The 17,099-nt window shown below is 38.9% G+C and overlaps 1 protein-coding gene and 1 pseudogene across 6 annotated transcripts in view; both read left to right on the top strand.

The window, feature by feature from the left end:
- Nucleotides 1–17,099, top strand: part of BRAF (B-Raf proto-oncogene, serine/threonine kinase) — a 166,683-nt gene that overhangs the window by 16,646 nt on the left and 132,938 nt on the right. The window lies entirely within an intron of this gene.
- On the top strand, nt 11,770–11,869 carry LOC117795610 (annotated as a pseudogene).

Raw genomic sequence — 17,099 nt, 5'->3', positions numbered from 1 at the left:
TTAGACCAATGTCATTCAGCCAAAATTTCTGTCATGAGAGATGTTCTGTGCTAATATGTCCACAGATGGCTTCTGTGCTCTCAGAATGTGTATAGGAGGACTGAAGAATTGGATTTTAAAATTTAACTGATTAAATAGTCACATGTGGCTACTGGCTACTTTGGACCCTTTTAAAGTCAAGGCTTATGTGGAATTCATATTTATTTTTCATTGCTTAGCAGTACCTCTACTTAAATTACTGTGTTCTTTCTCAGTACTCTTAGCTCAGATAGTTATCGCTCACCTGGAATATGGCAGTTTTCTTCTCTACTTCTGTTCTTAACCATAGCTTTCCGGTTAATGCAGCGATAAGCTCTTCAGTACTATAAAGGTAGGGTTTTTGTTTTGTTTTTTCTCTTTCAGATTTAAAAACTGGGTACTGTGAGGTTACCTCAAGGAGTTTCTGAGGGTTAAGAGTAGCAAGGAAGAGACTCAGTGGGCTTGTGGAGGGTAGGGAGGCAATTTCTGCTTCAACCAAAGTAGTTCTACTTTATAAGTTACTACATTGAAATTGTGCATGAGATTTTATATGGGAGGGGGGAGGCTTCTAAAAGATAACACTTTATTTTTTAAAGATTTTATTTATTTTTTTATTTAGACAGTGTGGGGGGGGTGGGGCGTGGATAGAGGGGGAGGGAGAGAATCTCAAGCAGACTCCCCGCTGAGTGTGGAGCCCAACGTGGGCCTCAGTCCCATCACCCATGAGATCATGACCTGAGCCAAAAATCAAGAGTTGGACACTTAACCGACAGAGCCACCCAGGCATCCCTAAAAGAAAACACTCTTGATGGAGGAAACAGGGCATGCACATGGCAGTATGTGATTAAGTGCCAGAGTGGATGATGAAGGAGTTCAGAAGTGGAATGTTATTATAGGCTAATGAGGTCTTGATGGAAGTTAGTGTTTAACCTAGGCAGGTAGAAGGAAGGAAAGAAGATGTAATAGGTAGTGGGAATAGACTTCGCAAAGAACCGGAGTTAGAAATACTTTTGTTTAGGGGCGCCTGGGTGGCACAGCGGTTAAGCGTCTGCCTTCAGCTCAGGGCGTGATCCCGGCGTTACGGGATCGAGCCCCACGTCAGGCTCCTCTGCTGTGGGCCTGCTTCTTCCTCTCCCACTCCCCCTGCTTGTGTTCCCTCTCTCGCTGGCTGTCTCTATCTCTGTCGAATGAATAGATAGATAAAATCTAAAAAAAAAAAAAAAGAAAAAGAAATACTTTTGTTTAAGGAACAGGACCATCATGTTTATAGTTGAGTGACTTGTATGAAATAAAATTTGGCTATGTTAGACAGGACTGCATTGTGGAAAATAGTTATAGACTGAAAAAAATTTTTTTAAAATTTTTTTAAAAATACATTTTTTATTTATGAGAGAGAGAGAGAACACAGGGTGGGGGTAGGGGAGGACAGAGGGAGAGGGAGAAGCAGGATCCCCGCTGAGCAGGAATTCCGACTCCCAGGACTCTGAGATCATGACCTGAGCTGAAGGCAGTTGCTTAACCGACTGAGCCACCCAGGCCCCTCTAGACTGAAAAAAATTTATATTATATGCAGTGGGATGAAAGTGGAGGTTTAAAATAAACAACGAAAGCAGTGTTTAAGGACGATTGAATTGGTAAGGTTTTGTAGGGTAGATTCAAGATGGGAAAAGGTCAAACCACCAAAAATGTTTAGGGAAAGACTCAGCAGTAAGATGTACTGTGTCACTGTTGAAGCTTGGGTTCTCCGACGGTAGATACTGAGACACTGTTTGCAGTGCAATATTTACTAGGAATCAACACCTATGAAAGGAAGAGGCAGGATAGAGGATTGGGCACAGGATGAAGTTGCATTGTGATGTGGGCCTCATAAAACTTTTGCCTATTAGTGTGGAGCTTTGGACTGAGGATTGCCTGTCAGGAGCCAAATGGCTGAGCCTCCTTGCCTGATGTGGGCCACAGTTAAGGTGGACTTTGAAGGAGGTAACCTTTGGATGCTGTCTGCTCACTGTCCTCATAAGCTGGGCAGCAATTCCTTCCATGAAGATGAAGCTTGGTCATGCATCTCTGTGTCTCCTACATACAGTAGGTCTGTGTGTCGGCAGCTCTTCCCCAGAGGGCAGTTTTGAAATACTTGGAGGTGTTTTGGTTGTTCCAAATATGGGGGAGGAGGGCGGCATTAGCCTTTAATGATCAAGGACCAGGGAAGTCAGCTCTCTGAGTGGTCAGGACAGTCTGCACATTTAAGAATTGTTTGAATAACCATAGGACTTAGAGTGACTTGTTGAACTTTGTAGGTGAAAAAAGTGGTAATAATGATCTGAGCTTAGAAACTAATTTTGTTTTAGGTATGAGGCATTGTTTTAATATACATGAAAAGTTGCAGGAATTGAGTTATCACATAAATTGGAGGAATATTAAAATTTTCGATCAGAACTTTATCAGGAGTTCTTTACCACTTCAGAAATCACATAATTGTTGGTAATGCCACTTGCACATTATTGGGTGACTCAAATACTTTTCCTCTCAGTCTACAGTTGTAACTACTATAGTTGTAGTGATTCTCTGTATAAATATGAGCATCTGATACCCTCATTGTGTTTAATAACTGCCTGCACATTTGAAATAAATATAATTTTATTACTAATTTATTTCTTTCATATGATTGAAAGTACAATTAGTGTTTTACTTTTAAAATTTCACTTAGGCAGGCTATCTCTGAATTTAATTTTAAGATAGTATAGGGGTGTTGTCATAGAAAGGGGAAATTGATTCCTGTTTTCAGTAATGGTGGATTGTGTTATTTCAGATCAACCCTTTTGATGAAAACAACTAAAAATCTTGGAAACATTATTTTTAAAAAATTTAAAGGAATTAAAGAGCTGAAGAGGTAATAGACAGCTGCAAGTCCAAATTCTAGGAAAAAGGCAGGAATCCAGAGAAATAAGAGGATGAAGTAGCTTTTGCTGTAGGGGCAGTTGCCAGTCTATTTAGATTTGGCCTTTTGTTTTGGTACACTTCGCGGGATGAAGAGGATAGAAGTCAAGGCCTAGAGTTCATCCAAAGTGAGAGTCAGAAAGGAGAACGACTCTATTTTAAGATGGTATTCCAAGGATTCCATCATTAGGTTAAGGGTGAAATGGAACTAAACTGTCTACCCACTCCCATATATAGGGGATTGTAGATTTGGAGCAGGGGAAGAAAAAGGAAATTAAGAAAAATAAATCCTTCAAGTTGTGACCACAGTTTAAGCCCTCACACTGATTAGCAACTCAGATTTGTCCTGCCTGCGTGGTCTAGGGACCCTCAAACCATTTATCATAGTTCCTGGTTTCAAACTGGTAGTACTCACAAGGCCTGTCAGAAGGAAGGGCAAATTATATTTGGAAAAAGGCCGTACATTCTGAAGGGGATTGCCACCAATAATTTTTCCAGGGCAGTAATTACTACACTGTCATAAGTAACCAAGCGTAGTAAAAAACACACAAGTTAAAATTACATGATGTATGTATGTAGAATTCTTCAAGTAATATAATTTAAGGTGGGTAGTTTTTAAATTGAGATATAATTGACATATAACTGTATAGTTTGCTTTATGTACATATACCTCAAAATAAGTTTTTTAAAAAGAAAAATATAATAACATGCATGGAAATAGCACTGTGAATAAGAAACAGATCCAGGGGCGCCAGGGTAGCGCAGTCATTAAGCGTCTGCCTTCGGCTCAGGGCGTGATCCCGGTGTTCTGGGATCGAGCCCCACATCGGGCTCCTCCGCTGGGAGCCTGCTTCTTCCTCTCCCACTCCCCCTGCTTGTGTTCCCTTTCTCGCTGGCTGTGTCTCTCTCTGTCAAATAAATAAAATCTTTAAAGGAAATTATGAAGAATGTACTTTAGGCAGAGAGAAAGATTCCAGATAAGGGTCTGAGGTGTGAGTTGGAATGAAGTGTAAAGAGCCTATTGAAGTAAATTAAAGAAGACCTAATGGGGCAAAATACCATGTACATGGATTGATAGACTCAATATTGTATAGGTATTATTCTCCAAATGGATTTATATATTTGATGTAATTCCAATCAAGGCATTAGTTATTTCTTTGGTTGGTTTGTTGGTTTTGGTTTTTTTCTTGTTCAGGTGGAACTTAAAAAGCTGATTCTGAAATTCTCTGGCAAATCAATAAAGGGCCAAAGTAGCTAAGACACTCTCAAAGAGGACAGTATGGGAAGACTTATTTTACCAGTTATTGAGACTTATTACAAAGTATAGTAATTAAGACACTGTTGTGAGTAGTCTGGTCTAGTGATAGATGGATGGAAATCTGTAATTATAGGTTACTTGATGAATGACAGATACAGGTTACTTAATATATGACAGGTGTATGCTGGTAATTAGTGAGAAAAGAATGCCCTTTTCAATAAATGGTACTGGAAAAATTAATTTGGACTTTAACCTCAAAGTGATCAAAAATTCTGGGTACATTAAGTGCCTGGATGTGAAATGCAAAAATGTAAAGCTTTTAGAAGATAATATGAGAACATGTTTTTGTTTAGAGGGCTTTTTAAAAAAAAATTTTTTTTTTACAATTTTAGTTTAGTTTACAAATTTTATTTATTTCACAGAGAGCAAGTGTGATTCGGCTTGGGGGGGGGGTAGGGGCAGGGGGGGAGGAAGAATCTCAAGCAGACTCCGAGCTGAGTGTGGAGCCTGACTCAGGGCTGGATCTCACAACCCTGAGATCATGACCTGAGCTGAAATCAAGAGTCAGCCACCCAACCAACGGAGCCACCCAGGCACCCCTAAGATTTTATTTTTAAGTGATCTCTATGTCCAACGTGGAGCTCAGACCTGCAACCCTGAGGTCAGGAATTGCATGCTTCACACTGAGCCAGCCACGTCCCCCTGTTTAGAGAGCTTATAGAGGTGTTTTTTTTTTTTCTAATTAGAAAGCTAAAATTAACATTTTTTTTATTAAATTTAAGACGCCACAGATTCTAAGATTCACCATTGTTTTGTATTTCTAAAATAAAATATTGCCAGTTAACCATGATATGCTATTGATTATAAAATAAGTGTACCCAATTTTCACTTTAATACTTCAGCGTCTTGCAAGTGATGAAATACAGTGCATTTCCTGAACTCCCTTCCATCAAATGTGGATGCAGCTTAGGTTCTCTCCACTAGATGAATTCCTACAATTTGGAAGGAAGAGGACAGGAAAACTTGTTTTTGCTGCTGCTTTGGGTGGTTACCAAAGTTGTGAGATTTAAATGAATAGAAGCAGTTGAGGTGTCTGGACCGAGGTTCCAATGTTTAATACCAGCTTCATATGCGGAGCCAGTAATGGCAGTAGCTTTTAGACCCCTGGCTTGCATTGTATCCTTTATCTCCTCACTCCAGTGGCTATTTCTGATTCTTAATCCTTCCTTTTTTTTTTGTTTTTAATGTCCTCCCATATTTTGAATGATAGCCATCTTAGTCCTTGTATTAAATGCCTTTCTGGTTGAAATATCTGATATATAGCTTTAGCTCTTCTGCATTGTGTCCTGATTAATAAATTTTTATTGGCTCAAGGAATCATTTGACATTTAATTTTTTTTTTATTTTTAAAAAATTGTGGGGGGTGCCTGGGTGGCATAGCAGTTGGGCGTCTGCCTTCGGCTCAGGGCGTGATCCCGGTGTTCTGGGATCGAGCCCCACATCGGGCTCCTCTGCTGTGAGCCTGCTTCTTCCTCTCCCACTCCCCCTGCTTGTGTTCTCTCTCGCTGGCTGTCTCTATCTCTGTTGAATAAATAAATAAAATCTTTTAAAAAAAATAAAAAATTGTGGTAAAATATATTAATATTTTAACCATTTGTAAGTGTACAATTCAGTGGCATTAAATACATTCAGAATGTTGTTAACCATAATGACCTATATCCTCAATTTTTTCATCGTCCCCAGCAAAAACTCCACCAATTAAAAAAAAATATTCCACCAATTAAAAAATAATTCCTGGGGCGCCTGGGTGGCACAGCGGTTAAGCGTCTGCCTTTGGCTCAGGGCATGATCCCAGTGTTATGGGATCAAGCCCCACATCAGGCTCNGCTCCTCTGCTATGAGCCTGCTTCTTCCTCTCCCACTCCCCCTGCTTGTGTTTCCTCTCTCGCTGGCTGTCTCTATCTCTGTCAAATAAATAAATAAAAATCTTTAAAAAAATTAAAAAAAATAAAAATAAAAAAATAAAAAATAATTCCTTCCTTCTTCCTTCCCCAGCCCCTGGTAACCTCTCTTCTATTTACCGTCTTTATGGATTTGCCTATTCTAAATACCTCATATAAGTGAAATCATACAGTACTTGACATTCTGTATCTTATTTCACTAAGTGAAATGTTTTCAAGGTCCGTCCATGTTGTGACATATATCAAAATAACTGCCAAACTGTTTTCCCACCAATATTCATTTACATTCCTACCACCCATCATCGGGATTCCAATTTCTCCACATCCTCACCAGCACTTGCTATTTTCCTTTTCCTTTCCTTTCCTTGGATTATAGTTATCCTAATGTGCACGAATTGAAATCTCATTGTGAATATTGTATTTATGTTATTCTTAGTGGAAGTTCCTCAAAAACTGAAAGTCGAATTACCATATTGACCCAACAGTTCCACTTCCGAGTATATATACCCATAAGGATCAAAAACAGACTTGGATACTTGCATACTGATGTTCATTGCAACATTATTTATAATAGAGAAAAGGTGGAAACAATCCAAGTGTTTGAATAGATGAATAGATAAAATGTAGTATATATATAAAATGGAGTATTAGTCATAAAAAGGGAGGAAGTTCTGGGGCACCTGGCTGGCTTAGTCAGTAGGGCATGCGACTCTTGATCTCAGGGTTGTAGGTTCAAGCGCCATGTTGGGCATGGAGCCTACTTAAAATAAAAATTAAAAAAAAGAAAGAAATTCTAATACATGATATAACATGGGGAAACCTTGAAAACATTATGGTGAGTGAAATAAGCCAGACACAAAAGAAGAACTATTGTGTAATTACACTTACATTAAATACCTAGAATGGGCAAATTCATAGAGACAGAAAATAGAATAGAGGTTACCAGGGGCTGGGACAAGTGGGAATGGGAGTTATTGCTTAATATGAGTGTGGTCAGAATTTATTGCCAAAGGAACCTAGTCTTACCTCTCACATAGGACAAAATTTCTTCTGTTGCATCCCTGACAAATGATGAAGCATTCAATTAAATATCCTTAGTAGTAAGACAGTTTGTCCCTTTAAATATCTTTATTATTATTATTAAAGATTTTATTTATTAGCACAAGTGATGGAGAACGAGCGGGGTGGAGGGGGGAGCCCCATGCGGGACTTGATCCCAGGAGCCTGGGATCATGACCTGAGCCAAAGGCAGATGCTTAACTGACAGCCACCCAAGCACCCTGAAATATCTTTATTATTAATAAAGATATCTCATAATGTGAAGCTGAAATATACTTTCTTGAACTTTGTCTCTAGGTTCTAACGTCATCCTAGTTTAGTCGTTTGGAATAGCACAGGACAATCTGTCTCTTCCTTCTATCTCATTTATCTCATATCCTTACCCTCTCACTATTTGACATGCACACACACATCCCTTTAGATGTTTCTTTGACACTGGTTACTTGATGTTTGTCTTCAAATGTATCCAGGTCATCCTATCCAAAACCAAAAATATCTTCCCTGAATCTGGTACCCCCTTGAGCTTTTGTTTTGTTTTTCTGGTCACTGACTGCCTATCTTAGGCATTCAGACCTTACTTCTTGGAAGTCAGTCTTCCATTTCTTACTGCACACCCGAATCTGTTCTTTCAGAGGCTGCTATGCATCCTTAACAATCAGGCTACCCTCTGAGCCAGTGTGTCCATCCTGCATTCCCAAGGGTCTCTTGAGTATTTTACCTTAATGTCTTACTGACATCACAAACAGCAAGTCCTAAACTGAATTAGTTATCTTTCCCTTTAAATTACTTCTTCTCCTCTTGTAATATTCTCCACATATCATAATTTATACTTGAAACCCCAGAGCATCTTTCGTTTCTCCCGTCTTCTTACTTTTCCTATGCAGAGTCCTCATGATTGGGATTCCTGCTCATCCCTTCCTGCATATAAGATTACAGCTAGAAAGCACCATCTGTGAACCACAAAATGGGTCCTTACCAGACACCAAATCTGCAGGCGCCTTGATCTTGGACTTCCCAGTCTCCAGAATTGTGACAAATAAATTTCTTTTGTTTGTAAGCTACCCAGTTCATGGTATTATTTTTATAACAGCCAGAATGAATGAAGACCGCTGCTTTTCTTACTGAGGCTTATGAGTCTGACCTCCAGGTCAGTAAGGACTATCACTACAGTATTCGTGATGCCCATTACATCATGTGACACTAATATTAAGCTTTTATATATGTGCCAAAAGGGTGGTTTACTTTTAGAATTAGATAATAATGCATATAAACATTCAGTATAGTGTTGTGCCCAGCACATAGAAACTACTCAATGAATGGTAGTCCTTTTCCTTATCAGATAGTTTGTACTTTACATTCATTGAGAACATTTAGTCATTTGCTTAAAGTTTAAAAGTAAATATTGAGCTCCTTTGTGCTGGTTGTGTGGTAGGTGCTGTGATACAGAAATGATCCTCTCTGTCCTCCAGGAGGTTACAATCTAGTGGTAGGAGCAAATAAGTCAAGAATTAAGGACTTTGTACTATGTTTAAAGTGTGCCCCAGGTACAGAGAAATCACAGAAGAGGAGCACATAATTCAAAGTGCACTTAAGGGATGGAGGACACAAAGATTTCCTAGGAAAGGAGATACTTAAAGTGAACTTTAAATATTTAAGATGTACAAGCTTTTATAAAAGAGGGTAATTACACTTTATTTAGAGACATACAGGAAGACCTAAATAAATGAAGGTACATATTGTATACTAAGAACGAATTGGAAGACTAAGTATGGTAAAAATGTCAGTTTTTTTGCAAAATGATCAGTAGATGTATTGAAATCCAGATGCCTGTAGGTTTTTCTGTGGAACTTGGCAACTTGATTAACAGTTTCTATGGAAGTAAAAAGATGTAAGAATTGACAAGTTATTTTTAAAGAACAGTAAGATAAGACTTCCTTAATCCATTTTTTCAGTCAACAAATTTGAATGCTTGCTACATGTGAGGCACTGCTGGGCCCTGGTTATTATCTTAGTGAACAGTAGACAGGACTCTTACCCAAAGATCACGTTCAAATCCATTTCTAGTGATATCTAAGATTTTTAATATACCACTTTGTAAAATATCAGGTGAGTGCCAGGACTACCAACAAACTTACCACTGTAATTTTATTATCTGATTTTTATATTTAAAATTTTTCCTGATTATGGGGTACCTGGGTGGCTCAGTCAGTTAAATGTCCGACTCTTGATCTCAGGGTTGTGAGTTCAAGCCCTGCATTGGGCTCCATACTGAGCATGGAGCCTACTTAAAAAAAAAAAAAAATTCCTAGTTGGGTATGTTTTTTCTTTATATTTTCTTTTATTTCGATTTCTTTTAACAGTAGGAGGCTTAGAAGTAGGCAGGTTTTACTTTAAATAGATCCTTAAGAATGTCAACTGGATTACAGCCTTGTTAGAAAGGGAGGGAGGATCTGCTTCTGAATGATGTCTTGAGCAGTTTTGCAACCTGGAGAGCGAATGAGGGAGGGTGACTTTGAGGGTCCTACAAGCCTGGGTTTTGCGGCCTAGCCTGTGTGTCAGGTGTCTGAGGAGCCTACAAAAAGAAAAGGGAAAATGAGTAACAAAATGACAGGTGAACTGAGAAGTTTCTAATGAATCTTATATGCTTATGCGGAGGTATGTGGGTGAATACAAGCTGGTGAATTAGTTGGGAAAGGATATACTTGTTTGAAACACTTGCTTATTGTATTAAATGAAGTTGAACTCCCTCTTACTGTGCACAAAAATCCATTCCTAGTAGATAGAAGGTTAAATACAAAAAGACAAACTCAGAAAGCTTTTAAAATTTTATTTTATTTAAAAAAAAGATTTATTTCAGAGAGAGAGAGGGAGTAGCAGAGGGAGAGGGAGACAAGCAGACTCCCCACTGAGCAGGGAGCCCAACAGGGGGCTTGATCCCAGGACCCCAGGATCATGACCTGAGTGGAAACTAAGAGTTGGACACTTAACTGACTGAGCCACCCAGGTCCCCCAAGAAAGCTTTTTTTTTTTTTTTTTTTTTTAAAGGAGCATACTTTTATGAGCTCAAAGCAGGGAAAGATTTCTTAAGACTGAAAACACCAGGGGCGCCTGGGTGGCTCAGTTGGTTGAACATCTGACTCTTGGTTTCAACTCCGGTCATGATCTTGGGGTCCTGGGATTGAGCCCCATGTTGGGCTCCACGCTCAGCGGGGAGTCTGTGGGAGATTTTCTCTCTCCTTCTCCCTCTGCTCCCCACCCCCACTCACTCTCTCTCCCTCAAATAAATCTTTTAAAAAACCGAAAACCATAAAAATCGATAAATTTGGCTACATTGAAAATAGAAACTTCTGTTTATTAAGACCCCCTTAAGAGGCTGAAAAGACCAAGGTACGGAATAGAAGATATTTGTAATATCCAGGTGTTAATTACCCATGGCTGTGTAGTAAGTTATCCCAAAATTTAGCAGCTGAAAACAGTAAACATTTATCTTACAGTTTCTGTGGGTCAGAAGTCTGAGAGCAGCTTAGCTGGGTGGTCCTGGCTCATGGTCTTTCAAGAGGCTGAAGTCAGGGTGTCAGTCACCTAGGTCTGTAGTTGGCTCAAGGCTGGACCGAGGGAGAATCTCCTGTGCTCAAGTGGTTGTGGCAGGGGCTTCAGAAGATCCACATCCAAATTCACTCACACGGTCCTCTTCACAGGGTCACCTCACAGAGTGGCAGCTAGGTTTTTCCACAGTGAAAGATCCAAAAGAGAGTGAGAGAGATTTCCCAGCATGGAGGCCACAAATAACTTAATCTTGTTACCTACCACAACATATAAGGAGTGGACAACTGGTATGAAGTATATACCTAAGGAAGTATGAATCACTAAGACAAAGACATAACACCAAATAGAAAAAAGGGCAAAAAACTGGAGCAGGCATCTGAATAAAAAAAAAAAATGACTAATAAGCTAATGCAAAGATCATTAATCTCATCAACAATTAGGAAAATAGAAATTAAAACCATGGGAGACTATTTTATACAGATTAAATTGGCAGAAATGAAACATTTGAACAGTATCAAGCATTGGTGAGGATATGGAACAGTGGGAGCTCTTCCACTGCTGGTGGGAATATAAATTAGAAGAACCACTTTGGAAAATAATAGGATGTTCTACAACCAGCCGTACCACTCCTGGGTATTTAACCTAGACCAGTGGTTGTCATACTTGAGTGTGCACCAAAATCCCCTGGAAGGCTTATTAAAACAGACTGCTGGGCCACACCCCCAGGGTTTCGGATTTAGGAGAAATGGGGTGGAGCCTGATAGTCCCAGGTAGTGGTACTGCTGGTCCAGGAATCATAATTTGAGAACCAACCTTTGCCCTAGAGAAAATCTGTGAATATGTGGACTAGGAGGCATGTGGTTATGACTCTTCATAGCAGCATTATTTATTTTAACTCCAAAATACAAGGAAAAAAATTCAAATGTCTATCAGCACTGGATTATATAGGTAAATCATGGTGTTGTATTCACTTATGGAATAAAAATTTGATTTGTCACTTCTTGGCCTTTTGGCTAAGATCAAGTGTAGTATCTGTTCTTATTAGTTTAATAAAAACTTAGTTCAGATAGACCAGGGAAAAACACAACTCCTTCATCCATGTGTATGATCCTACAAACATAATATATTAGTCAAACATTACAAGTCACAAAAAATTAATGCAACATGATTCTATTTATAAAAAGTTCAAAGACATGGAATTAACTGTATTGTTCAGGAATGCAAATATAGCTACAGAATTATTAGGAAAATCAAGAGAATAATTACCACAAAAGTGAAGAGTAATAGTGATTACCCGAGGAATGGCAAACAGTGGATGTGATTGAGAAGGGACATGTGGGAACCTTTTAAGGTACTGGCAGTTATGTTTCTTAACTTCACAGTTATTCTTTAAACTGTAGATACGTTTTATAAACTCTTCTCTACATAATTATATAATAAAATTTATCGTATTTTAATTTAAATATGTTTTATAGATGAAGAAACCGACACTTGGGGGTTAAGTACTTTGTCCAGGATTACAGAGCCAACAAGTGTCAGAGCTGAAATTCTGATTTTAAAGCTTGTGCTCTAAACTGTTATGCTGTACCATATATTTTCACAAGAGCCATAAGAATTAGATATTGTAATTCCCATTTTGTAGATGAAGCAGTAGGTTTAGAAAAGTTATGCAACTTGGCTAGGGGTACATTGCTTAAGTGGAAGATCTGGGGTTTGGACCCAGACACTATGATTACAGAGGCCATGCTCTTAACCACCATGCTATTGGAGCCTCCCCACTTACTGTTGTATCACCTGCAGTTACTTTTCTTGTGAGTTTGTTAACCACAATTGACAGCTTATGTTGTTCTCTTTATACTTTTGGCACCTTGACTGGTTTCCTACTGATGGTTTTCAGTCTGGATTATTATCTTGAATCAGTTTAATACCCTGGGTTGTGCTTGTCCTAGAGAATGAAGCATTTCTTTTTTTCTTTTTTCCTAAGATTGAATTTATTTATTTATTTATTTATTTATTGAGAGAGAGAGAAAGCGCATGTGCGTGAGCAGGTGGGAGAGGGAGAAGCAGACTCCCCACCAAGCAGGTAACCTGATGCGGGATTTATTTATTTATTTATTATTATTATTTTTTTAAGATTTATTTATTTAGGGGCGCCTGGGTGGCACAGCGGTTAGGCGTCGGCCTTCGGCTCAGGCGTGATCCCGGCGTTATGGGATCGAGCCCCACATCAGGCTCCTCTGCTATGAGCCTGCTTCTTCCTCTCCCACTCCCCCTGCTTGTGTTCCCTCCCTTGCTGGCTGTCTCTGTCTCTGNAATATTTATTTATTCGATAGAGATAGAGACAGCCGGCTAGAGAGGGAACACGAGCAGGGGGAGTGGGAGAGGAAGAAGCAGACTCATAGCAGAGGAGCCTGATGTGGGGCTCGATCCCATAACGCCGGGATCACGCCTGAGCCGAAGGCCGACGCCTAACCGCTGTGCCACCCAGGCGCCCCTAAATAAATAAATCTTAAAAAAATAATAATAATAAATAAATAAATAAATCCCGCATCAGGTTACCTGCTTGGTGGGGAGTCTGCTTCTCCCTCTCCCACCTGCTCACGCACATGCGCTTTCTCTCTCTCTCAATAAATAAATAAATAAATAAATAAATTCAATCTTAGGAAAAAAGAAAAAAAGAAATGCTTCATTCTCTAGGACAAGCACAACCCAGGGTATTAAACTGATTCAAGATAATAATCCAGACTACGCATCACCAGCCTATCCCAGTCCCCCAGCACCCTCCCCACTGAAACCCTCAGTTTGTTTCCCAGAGTCCATAGTCTCTCGTGGTTCATTCCCCCTTCTGTTAACCCCCCCATTCTTCCCTTCCTTCTCCTACCGATCTCCCTGCTATTTCTTATGTTCCATAAATGAATGAAACCATATGATAATTGTCTTTCTTTGCTTGACTTATTTCACTTAGCATAATCTCCTCCAGTCCTGTCCATGTTGCCGCAAATGTTGGGTAATCGTTCTTTCTGATGGCTGAGTAATAATCCATTGTATATATGGACGACATCTTCCTTATTCATTCGTCTATTGAAGGGCATCTCAGCTCTTTCCACAATTCAGCTATTGTAGACAATGCTGCTATGAACATTGGGGTGGCATATGGCCCTTCTCTTCACTACGTCTGTATCTTTAGGGTAAATACCCAGTAGTGCAATGGCTGGGTCATAGGGTAGCTCTATTTTTAACTTTTTGAAGGACCTCCACACTATTTTCCAAAGTGTTAGCTAGGAATTTAAATTAGAATTTTGGTAAACTCTACTTATGTCGATGTACTGATATCTCTTTATTAGCTTTCATTGCTTGAATCTTCAGACCTCAGAAATTTTTGTATTATCTGTAAAATTCATTACCCCCACTACATGTCTGTCTGTCTTATAAATCACGTGTGTCCTGTACAAAAATAAATTTCTTCTTCAGGATTTCTCAAACTGGGCACTGTTGACAATTTGGCGTGGATAATTCTTGGCTTGGGGGGCTGTCCTTTGCATTATAGGATGTTAAGCAGTGTTCCTGGTCTCTACCTACTGGGTGCCAATAGTACCCTCCCCTCAATTCTAACAATCAAAATATCTTCAGACATTGCCAAGAGTCACCCCTGGTTGAGAACCACTGCATCAGATCATTGTTTTAATCCTGTATTGTGGCTGCCAAACAGCTTGTACTGGGAGCACACAACATTTCAGCTTTGCCTTTTTCTCTAGCAGCAGTCGTGTTAGATTTTTTGGTATGAATTCCTTTCAAGCCTCATGTCTGTTTCATAAGGTTTACTTTAGTTAAAACTAGATAATAACCATACATTTACTTAACTCAGTACTTAAGCTGTAGCATGTCACAGTAAGACAAATGTGCAAAGAATAATGAGAACACCACCATCAAGCACTCTGCCTCGTGGAATGCCAGGTCTTCCACATACCTCTTAACTATATCTGACATATCTATCTATTAACCCTACGTGAGGGTAGCTCTGTAAATATTAAATATGAAAAATCTGAATTTCTCTTAATTTTCTTGATGAATACATTACTAAATAATATCATCTGCCTGTAACCCTAATAAAGAGTGTCCTGTGTGCCCTCATAGGTGTAATCATGCATTTGGCCATCACATTGTTAACTACTATTCAGTTTGCATCATTTCAACTATAGTATTCAAAAGGGGAAAATAGTTTAAGTTCTCTTAACTGACTTACACTTAACCAACTCATCAGGTTAACTGATAGTTCCCACTGAAAAAAATACTTGCCGTGGGATTTGGTGTGGGTTATATTTAAAGGAAGATCCCTTGCCGTACATCAAGGATTGGAGAATGACTATTCATTTTACAGTTTAAGATGTTTAAGATTCTGTCATTGCTTATGATTCTCTGATTTAACAAACCTTCTTAGTTAACCAACCACCAGACTTTATTATATTGAATAAAGGGGTTTCTTTTGTACCCACCTCGGTATTACAATTGTGATTTACTTTGTGAAGTTGGAATTAAAGTTTCTCTCAGCTTCCTACTTTTCTGTCATCTAAACTCATAGCTGTATTATTACACGAAAAGTTTTAAAACTTTGTCTTAGGGAATGGCCTTTTACTCTCTCAGAGCAATCTTAGCTTCCTCCTTGCTACCTTACAGGATTATTGTGAGGGTATTAAATCTATCAACGGTAGTTCAGACTCTCATTACTTCTTGCCTATAATTGTGGCATGCTTTTAATGGTACTCTTTGCCTCTAGTGCCTCTCTGGCTTGTTAGTTAACCTAAACATTGTTGCCAGAGTAAACATCTAAAATATATGTCTAATCAGATCAAAAGACATTTATAACAATAAAAACTGCAAATTTTAAAAAATTACTGTATATGCTGGCTTAGATGTGGTCTCTGTAATCAGGAGATGTCCATTAAACAAATTATAAAAAAAATGCATACACATAGATTCTGAATTGTGATTATGTGCCCAAAGGAAAAAATACCAGGTACTGTGGAGTTTAATGTGTATAGACTAAGGGAGAGTGATCAGGATAGGCCTCTCTGAGGAAGTGAGATCTAAAGATCTCTTCTATCTGGAAAAGCTGTGCTTCTTTGGAAAGTGCTGGGCAGAGTTTTCCAAGAAGAAAAAATAGCTTGTGTAAAGGCTTTCCTTTTGGAAGGTCAGTGTGGTTGAGTTTATTGAGTAAGAGATGGGAAGAATAGTGACTCTAAGGCAGGAGGTAGGCATTGCGGCATCATTTAGGATCTTGTAATCTGTGCTAAGAAGTTTAGGTTTTATTTTGACACTGGGGAGCCATTAAAGGGTTTAAGCAGGGAAAGTGGTGTGATCAGATTTGTGTTTTAGGGATTTCACTCTGACTGTGGAGAATGGATGAGAGAGGAGTGGGAGTAGGGGAAAAGAAATGGGGAAACCAGTTAAGACACCTTTGTAAGTAGGGGCACCTGGATGGCGCAACTGGTTAAGTATCCTAGTCTTGGTTTAGGCTTAGGTCATGATCTTGGGGTCATGGGATTGAGCCCCACGCTTGGCTCCACGCTTGATGTGGAGTCTGCTTGTCCCTCTCCCTCTGCTCCTCCCCCTGCACCCCGCTTTCTTTCTTTCTTTCTCTCTCTCTCTCAAATAAATAAATAAAATCTTTTTTTTTTTTTAAAGATACCTTTGTACGTAGTAGTTCAGGGAGAAAGGGTAATAGTTTAGAATAATGACAGTAAACAAAATAACATATAAAATTATGATCTCATAAAACCATTACAATAGCCCTGTGAATTATGAGCAAGATAAGATTTGGAATAAACATATCCAAGCCCATCTAGTAAATAGTAGTGTAAGGAATTTAAACTGTGGATATTGACCATTTGGCTTTTAAAACAAAAGCCAAACTTCATTGAAGATTTTTCAGCTTACCTTTATTACCTTTATCTCCTCCTAAACCCCTCCTACCTATGCTATAGCCAAACCATATTATTACAATACTTAATTATGAACATAACTTGTACCTAGATGCCACTGATGATTGTTTACTGTGGTTGGAATACCCTTACACCCACATATTTAACAAAATTCCAAGTATCCTTTAAGATCCAAGTCAAATAGGAAGCCTTCCAAATTTGCCTTCAGACACGTATTGTCCATTTACCCTCTTTTAACCACAGTAGTTTCTTAATATTATTATAGTGTGATAATTCAGTAGATATTTTTGTGACGACGATGTGTTGGGCACAATGTGTAGACATTGTGGACATATTCATGTACAAAAACAGACAGTCACTATGGAACCTGTAGTCTAGAGATAA

The sequence above is a fragment of the Ailuropoda melanoleuca genome, chromosome 1 (assembly GCF_002007445.2).
Source record: "Ailuropoda melanoleuca isolate Jingjing chromosome 1, ASM200744v2, whole genome shotgun sequence".
In the NCBI taxonomy this organism is placed as follows: Eukaryota; Metazoa; Chordata; class Mammalia; order Carnivora; family Ursidae; genus Ailuropoda; species Ailuropoda melanoleuca.
Note: the sequence above shows the minus strand (reverse complement) of the source record. Positions and strands in the feature narration are given on the sequence as shown.